This window comes from Fukomys damarensis, unplaced genomic scaffold, assembly GCF_012274545.1.
Source record: "Fukomys damarensis isolate Sample0158 unplaced genomic scaffold, DMR_v1.0_HiC HiC_scaffold_37, whole genome shotgun sequence".
Lineage (NCBI taxonomy): Eukaryota > Metazoa > Chordata > Mammalia > Rodentia > Bathyergidae > Fukomys > Fukomys damarensis.
The window spans coordinates 12,265,203-12,273,033 of NW_022900949.1; the positions used below are offsets into that span (position 1 = coordinate 12,265,203).

Genomic DNA, 7,831 nt, shown 5'->3' on the forward strand with positions numbered 1-7,831 from the left:
CTGCTTTGACAGTAACTACCGAAGAAAATCTGGGAAAGCTTTGGGCTTTGTGTTTCAAGTTTTACTCCTTGTATCTAATTTTTAAATAACAAGGTCACTAAAACCCCTGCAAAAAACCTCAAGCAGTAGTGAAAGGAAACCATCGGAGGTTTTTACTCACGAATAAATACGCACAGCAACTTCATTGGAGATTTCAATTTTCCTCTTCAGTTTGAATGTGGAGGACTAGGAAAACCTTTTGCATGTCAAGGTACAGAGGTTACCCCTACACTGCTACCTACGTTTACCTGCTAGAAGTAAAAATTAGTTAAGTGGAAATGATTTCTTTCTTTTTTTTTTTTTTTTTTTTTTTTTTTTTTTTTTTTTTTTTTTTTTTGTACTGCAGATCTAATTCAGGACCTTGCTCTTTCAAGGCAAGCGCAGTGCCACTGAGCTAAATCCTCAAGAGTGACAGGCCTGAAATTACAATCACAAACAGACCCAAGGTAGCTGCTGTACACACTTTCACTGGCAAATACAGGACAGAGGACATGGTCTGCAACGTGGGATGTCATCAAAGAGAAGGGGTGGAGGCTGATTTCCTTTATTACTCTTTTTAACTTTAGGTTTTCCAAAAGCAACATCTAAAGACATAATAGCTACCCAGCCCACAGCACCGAAATCTGCCATTTCTCCCCGTCCATCCTCGCCTGAGGACGAGCTGTCTTCCCGCACTAAAGTGGACGGAAGGAGCTCTTGGGCTAACAGATTTTGGCCAGCGCTGGTGCCCTGCTAGCTCCATCTGCATCTGCTGTTGTAACCAGAGGCGGAAGGGCCGGAAGAATCACGCTGTCCTGCGGAACGTCTCACTCCTGATAACCCAGGTAGAAGCTCAGCTCTAGGATCCACGACTTCCCTATTGCTTGGAGAATATGAACTCTGAGAAGCAGAAAGTCCACCAGTACAGCTGCTAGTAAATGCGTGTTTGATCTACGAGCAGGAGGACCTCCTCGTCCCCGGCCGGGGTGAAACATTCCCCTTACGTGTCGAGCACCCCTCGACTCATCTAAATCTCTAGGGGCCCCTTGTTCAAGTGTAAGTCGAGTAGGATCGCCTCCAGGTCACGCTGCACACGATGGACAAATCCCCTCTGTCAGTGTTTCTGCGTGTTCAAAAGTAACATGGTCTCGAAGAGATGTCTCCGTATGGCCCGTTTTCTCCACAACAGAGAGAAGTATGGCAGTGGCTGCTCTGCAGAGAAAGCCTCTGCACCATAGCCCAAATCAAAATCAGAATTGTTATTTTTATTTATTTAAAAAAATTTTTTGTCATTGAGTTTATTGGTACATTTTAGGTACACAGTACAGTTACATTCATCATTGGGACCTTGTACCTTTACATGGCAGGTCTTGGTTCTCATTTTTTCCCCTTGCCCCTGCCCTCCCTTCACCCCCTCCTCCCTTCCCTATTTACAAAAACTTTATTTCCATTTTTTCATTTTCTCATATTTTTTTCCTTTTCCCTTATTACCTTTCCCCTACCCTTCCCACTTCCCCTACACCTTTAGCCCTTTTCTTCCTATTTCATGTTGTCAGTGATACCATTAGGATCTTATTTACCACTATAGTTTTTCACACCAGATAAACTATTTGGTATTTACACGTGTGACTTATTTATTTCACTTAAGAGTATAACCTCAATATGCATCTATTTTCCTATGAACGACTCTAATTTCTCATTTTTTATGGCTGACTAGTACTCCATTTTATAGAAAACCACATCTTTATCCAGTCTCCAACGGATGGGCAAATAGGCTGTTTCCAAGTTTTAGCTGTGACAAACTGTGGCTCTATATAAATTGTGAATAGGCACCGTATTGGGAGGTCCGTGGCATGCCTCGTCCTTATTGCACCACTGTCATAACGCGATGCCCAAAGATCGTCCGTTGAGTACATTAAGCATCTGCGACAGCCAACGTTTCCTTTTCAATGTGCATCACAGCTGACACCGCCCGTCTGGATGTCCAGGTTCAGACGGCGGCGGCGCGGCGCAGCCCCTCCCGGCTCCGCTGAGCTTCCCAGGCCCCCCACGGCTCCCAAGGTCCCTGGCGAGCTCCCGCAGAGGCCGCTATATATTTTCTTCTTTCTAATCTCATGTAACTTTCTTCTTTTTATTTGTCTTCCTTAACAGGCTTAGGAGGTATTTAATCTTTTATTATTCTTGTTTTGCTTTGCGTGCGGTGTCCTTTTCATATTTTGTTTTTAGAATTCTCCCTTTTTAACCATCTTTTGGTTTACATTGATTAAAATTTTTTTATTTTATATTTTTTTGGTACCAGGAATCGAACTCGGGTCCTTGAGCTTGCGAGGCAGGCCACGGAACTGCTGAGCTAAAGCCCCGGCCCTTAAAAAATTTTTTTAAATGTAAGCATTTAGTTTACTGTAACCTTTACTCATTAATAACAAAGGTATTGGCATTTTTTTTTCTAAGAACTGTTTTAACCGTAGACTATTTGTTAAGAAACATTCTCCTTTTCATTGATTTTTAAAGAACAGTTTATAAAATTTAAATCTCCTCTTTAAGCCGAAGGTTACTCAGGAGACTTTTGAAGATTTGCTGATATTATGAGTTGAAAAAATTCTTTTTGCCCTCTACTTTTTGTTTTTTAATTTTTTTGGTGCCAAGGACAGAACCCAGGGCCTCATGATTGCTTGGCAAATGCTCTACCCTTGAGCCAATCCTCAACCCCTGTCAGTTAAATCTTCTCAGGTTTTCATAGATCATAAGCCCTTTGTCCTAAAGTGCTGCAACAGCTCTGAATCTACTTAGAGTCCAGTTAACAGTCACGACAAACAGGCACATCTGCTGGTCCTAGGGTGAATTTTGGAAATGCTGGGATTTATTTTCTAAACAGGTTTGGCTCCGGTGCAATTTCTTGAATTGGAATTTGATCCTATTTCCGTAGCACCTTCTCCAACCTAGAGCAAAAAGAACTCAACATTTGAAACCCAGGATGTCTGGTGCAAGGGTTCAAGTGCCTGCCACGATTATCCTGCAATCATTATTGACTTCTGTACGTCCTGAACCTATCTGGCACCCAACCTGGATTTCTACCCACCCTAATGTAGCAACATGGAGGATAAATTCCACTGTCCTTGTGACCTGGGTAGGAGTCATCTTAAAAAATAAAAGACACTGCCACATGATAATTGTATGCATTGATGGGGGACGAGGTGTTGTTTCAGACATGTCTGTATTGTGTAATGATCAGGATAAATAACATATCCTTTATCTTAAACATTGATTATTACTTCACTGTGAGAACATGCAAATCTAGTTATTTTGAAATATGCAAGGAATTATTGTAACATGTAGTTGCCCTGCCACGCAATCAAATGTCAGAACTCATTCCTCTCATCCAGCTGTAACACGTGCTCCTTTTCTCCATATCCCTGCTCCTAGCTTTTGCAAACACTATTCTATTCCATTCTAATCTACTCTCTCATCTATGAGAGCAGTGATTTTAGATTTCCCACCTGAGTGAGAACACACATTCTTCATATTTCTACGCCTGCTTTGTGTCACTTAGCAGCACATCCTCCAGGCTCACCCACGTTGACAAGATTTCATTCTTTTTTTATAGCTGAATAGTACTCCATTGTGTGGCTGTACTACCACATTTTTGTTATCTACCCCTTCTGATGAGCATTTATGTTGATTCTGTCTTAGGTGCATTCTCACTCAGTCTTACAGCAGAATACAACTCTTTGCCTTTAACACCTCATTTAAAAATCAGTGCCAGTAGAACTTTGTTTTTCTGTAGGGCTGAGGGTGCAACCCAGGGCCTTGCACATACTAAACAACTGCTCTGCCATTGAGCCATATCCCTAGTCCCTGTCAGCAGGGTTTTAAAGAGAATAACAATGCCCCAGTTTATTTGGTTTGGGCTGTATTTTTTTTTTCTTCTGAGTGATCTCACATTGTCCTTCAGGATGGTTTTGAACTCACTATGTAGCCCAGGCTGACCTCAAACTCATAGAAATCCTCCTGCCTCAGCTTCCCAAATTCTGGGATTACAGGTGTGCACTGCCATGCCCAGCTCTGGCACTTCTTTAGGGAGAGAGACAGAGGGAGAGAGGGAGAGCCACACACACACACACACACACACACACACACACACACACACACAGAGGGAGAGAGAGAGAGAGAGATAGAGAGAGAGAGAGAGAGAGAGAGAGGAGAGAGGGAGAGGAGCTGAACATTTTTGGATGTTTGCTATTGTGCCTTCTGTGAATCTGTGTCAGCTAAGTGCTACTGTGGTTCTGGGATCTGTGGCACAAAGTATAAGACTTTAGCCTCCTTGGGGGGACATTGGTCAAGATAAAAAAATGGGCTTTTGGGGCTGGAGATTTAGTTCAGTGGTGCCACCACCTCCTCACAAGCAGAAGGACAAGGAGTTTGATCTCCAGTACAAACAAGAAAAGTGTGTGTGAGGGGCATTTAAAGCAACAGTTGACTCTGTTTTGGCATTTTATAATCTAGAATTTCATTTGGGAATGATTGGAGAAGATCATCACAGTGATACTCAATTTTCTTTTTTCTTTTTGGTACCGGGGATTGGACTTGGATCCTTGCGCTTGCAAGGCAGGCCACTGAACCACTGAGCTAAATCCCCGGCCCCTCAATTTTCAAGTAGTAAAATTTCATAGGTATCTATTTATTTTTTTTAAAAAATTCATTTTCTCTTGGGATTGTAACGAGATTATGTGTGGCCAGTCAGGATCAGGAAGCACAGGAAAGAGTCACAGAGCTCCTCCAACCGAATATTCTCAAAACCAAAAAGCAATAAGTAAAAGAGTACTTAATTTAAAAATTATAACAGTAGAAGAAAGCAATCAAATGAGCTCAATATTCATTGATTATTCATTACATCTTTTTCATTCAAGTTTTTTATTAGTCCACATTTGTAGTACATAATATTTCCATTCCTTGTGTGGAGTTGGAACATGTACATTACATGGCTTAATTCTCTTTATCCCCCCTTCATCCCTTGATCTCTTTCCCACTTGAGAAAGATCTGTCTTCCTACTTCCTATTGTCTGTATTTAATTTTGCTCTTTATTTATACTTTGGACGTCTCATATAAAAGAAACCATGTGGTCTCTAAGCTTGTGTCTCATTTATTTCACTTAACACTATGGTCTCAAAGTGCGCCCGTTTTCCTACAGATGATGACTCAAGTTTATCCTTCTTTGTGGCAGACCAGTACTCCGTTGTGTCATTATGTCTTTTTGATGATACTAAATACAGCCACATGACATTGATATCACCTTCATAATTTATTATATAGTATTATGGAAAAAAATCTTTGTTATCCTCTGTATTAGTCAACTTTCCATCACCTGGATGAAACATCTGAGATAAACAAATTCTAAGGAGGGCAAGTTCAGTTGGGCATGGTGCTACACACCTGTCATCCTGGCCGTTTGGGAGGCTGGCAACTTACTTAGTAAGACCCTGTCTCAAACTGAAAAATGAAAGGGGCTGGTGAAGTCGCTCAGTGGTAAGGTATCTCTGGGTTCGATGCCCAGCATCACAAAAAAGGAAGGAGAGTTAGTTTCTATTTTGACTCACAGATCCAGAGGTCTTAATCCATGGTCACTTGGCCTAGAGAGAGAGAGAGGGGGGGGGCTAGGGAGGTGGGGAGGGGGGGGGGGGGGGCAGGGGGAAGGGAGGAGAGAGAGAGACAGAGAGAGATATCCATTTCCCCTCAAGGCAGACTCCAGGGACCAACTTTCTTCAGCATCCTAAAATTCCCCATCTCCCAATAGCGCCAAACTTGGTGGCCAGCCTTTAGCATTTGGGAACCTCCCGCCTCAGTCTCCCAGAGTGCCGGGTGTGCAGGTGTGCGCCACCACACCCAGCCTCATTCGTTTTATATTGAGGAGGCAACTGAGGCCCCGGCTGGTCATGCCAGGTTTACCTGGCCTGCCTCCTAGAGTGGAGCGCCAGGACTCACACCTGTGCGCTGGGCTCCATCCTGAACAAAGCTTGCTGTGTGGTGAGAGGAGACTTCCCAGTTTATCCTCTTTGTTCCCTTCTCACGATTCCAAGCAGAGGAACCAACCAAGTGAGGTTGGAGGGTGATGGACCCCCAGAATGCTCCAGGGACTGGGAGGTTAGATTCCATCCTTACTTGCACATTTGGGTTTTGCAAGCCACCAATGCTATTTTGTAGGATTAATTCTTACAATGATATGAATAGATAGTAGTTGCCCAACCTGGCTGCATGCTTAGAAAAATATTTCTGACAGGGATTTACTGTAGGCTCATTGGATCAGAATATCTGCGCTCAGGCATGCAAGAGATGTTTCGATAGTCAGGATCGAGAACCACAGTGCTAATGAGTTCTCTGCTGCTCATGGCCTGCTGGTCATCGGCAGGACTAAACATTTTGCCAGGAGGCAGTGAGGCTCAGAGTCCCTTAGGACTTAGGAGCAGGAAGAGGAAACAAGGCAGAGTGCCTCAGCCCCATGGCGCCCTGATAACTGGCAGGCCTCTAAGCTGCCCGTGGCAAACACCTCCCAGATTTGCCGGGCTGAGCTCCTTCCCAACACCTGGCACAAGTCTCTGCCCACCCCCGACCCTGGCCTCAGACCCCTCCCTCCCTTCATCGCAGTCTCTGGCTCACAGCGATCAGGGGTTTGCTGTGACACCCGGTCCCACTCTTGGGGGTGGAGCCTGGCTGCTCCCGGTGCCCCTCTTAGGAGGCCACGTGTGGGATGAGCTCAGGCACAGGAGGTCATGTCACTTATCACCTTGCGTTCTAGAGTGGTGGCACTCATCTCTTTCTAAAAGTTTTATTTTTATTATTAGCGCATATTGATACTACTGAACCGTGAGGCTCCTTTTGGTAAATTGGTACACGTGTTTCACATACCTTGTTTTTTTTTCTATCCCATTGTCCCCCTTTCTTTTTTCCACTCCTTCGGATCCCCTTCCCCATCTCCAGTAGTCTAGCCCTTAGCTTCCTGTCATCTTTCTCTTATTTATTTATTTGGTTTCTTGTATAAGTGAAAACAGATGGGACTGCTTTTCTATGTCTGGCTTCTCTCACTTAACATAACGGTCTCTATTTCCATCCTTGTTTCTGCATCTGACATGATTTCATTCTTCTTCATGGCCGAATAATATTCCATCTTGTAAACATATCACAATTTTTCTTCCCATCTGTGGGAGGGCACATAGGCTCTTCCCCCAGCTTGGCTATTGTGAATTACACTGCTGAAACATGGATATTGCATATATTTCTATACCATGCTGACATTAATTCCTTCAGGAATAAACCCAGCGGATACCTCATCTTTGGAAGCTGCCCTCTTTTTTGCTACAGACTGGGATGATGACAGACGAGGGAAAATGATGTCTTTTTCATGGGATCATTGAGAGCGTGAGGTTTCAGGTCTGTGAATCATTTGGTCTCTGTTGCAGTGACTCCCCTCTGTCTTCGTAGTGTAAAAGAAGCCCTGGACAGTCACAAATGATGATCATGGCTGTGTGTCATTGCAACCTTATAAAACCAGCAGTAGGCAAGGTTTGGTGGGGCGTAATTTATTGAGTCCTGGTCTAGACCAACATCTTCCTTAAAACAGTGATCTTTTCTATAATTCTCATGAAGAATGGAAGGACTAAGTAGACACAGTACTTCTATTTTTCTACAGTCACAGACATATGTGGTGTTGTGCGCTTATAATTCCAACCACCCAGGAGGCTGAGGAGAAGGATTGCTGGTTCAAGGACAGCCTGGGCAACTTAGTGAGACCCTGTCTCAAAGTAAAATGAAAAAGGGCTG

The 7,831-nt window shown here is 43.6% G+C and overlaps 1 pseudogene; it reads right to left on the reverse strand.

Annotated features, from left to right (window-relative positions):
- Window positions 1-627: 627 nt before the first annotated feature.
- Window positions 628-7,160, reverse strand: LOC104873463 (annotated as a pseudogene).
- Between the last annotated feature and the right edge of the window lie 671 nt (window positions 7,161-7,831).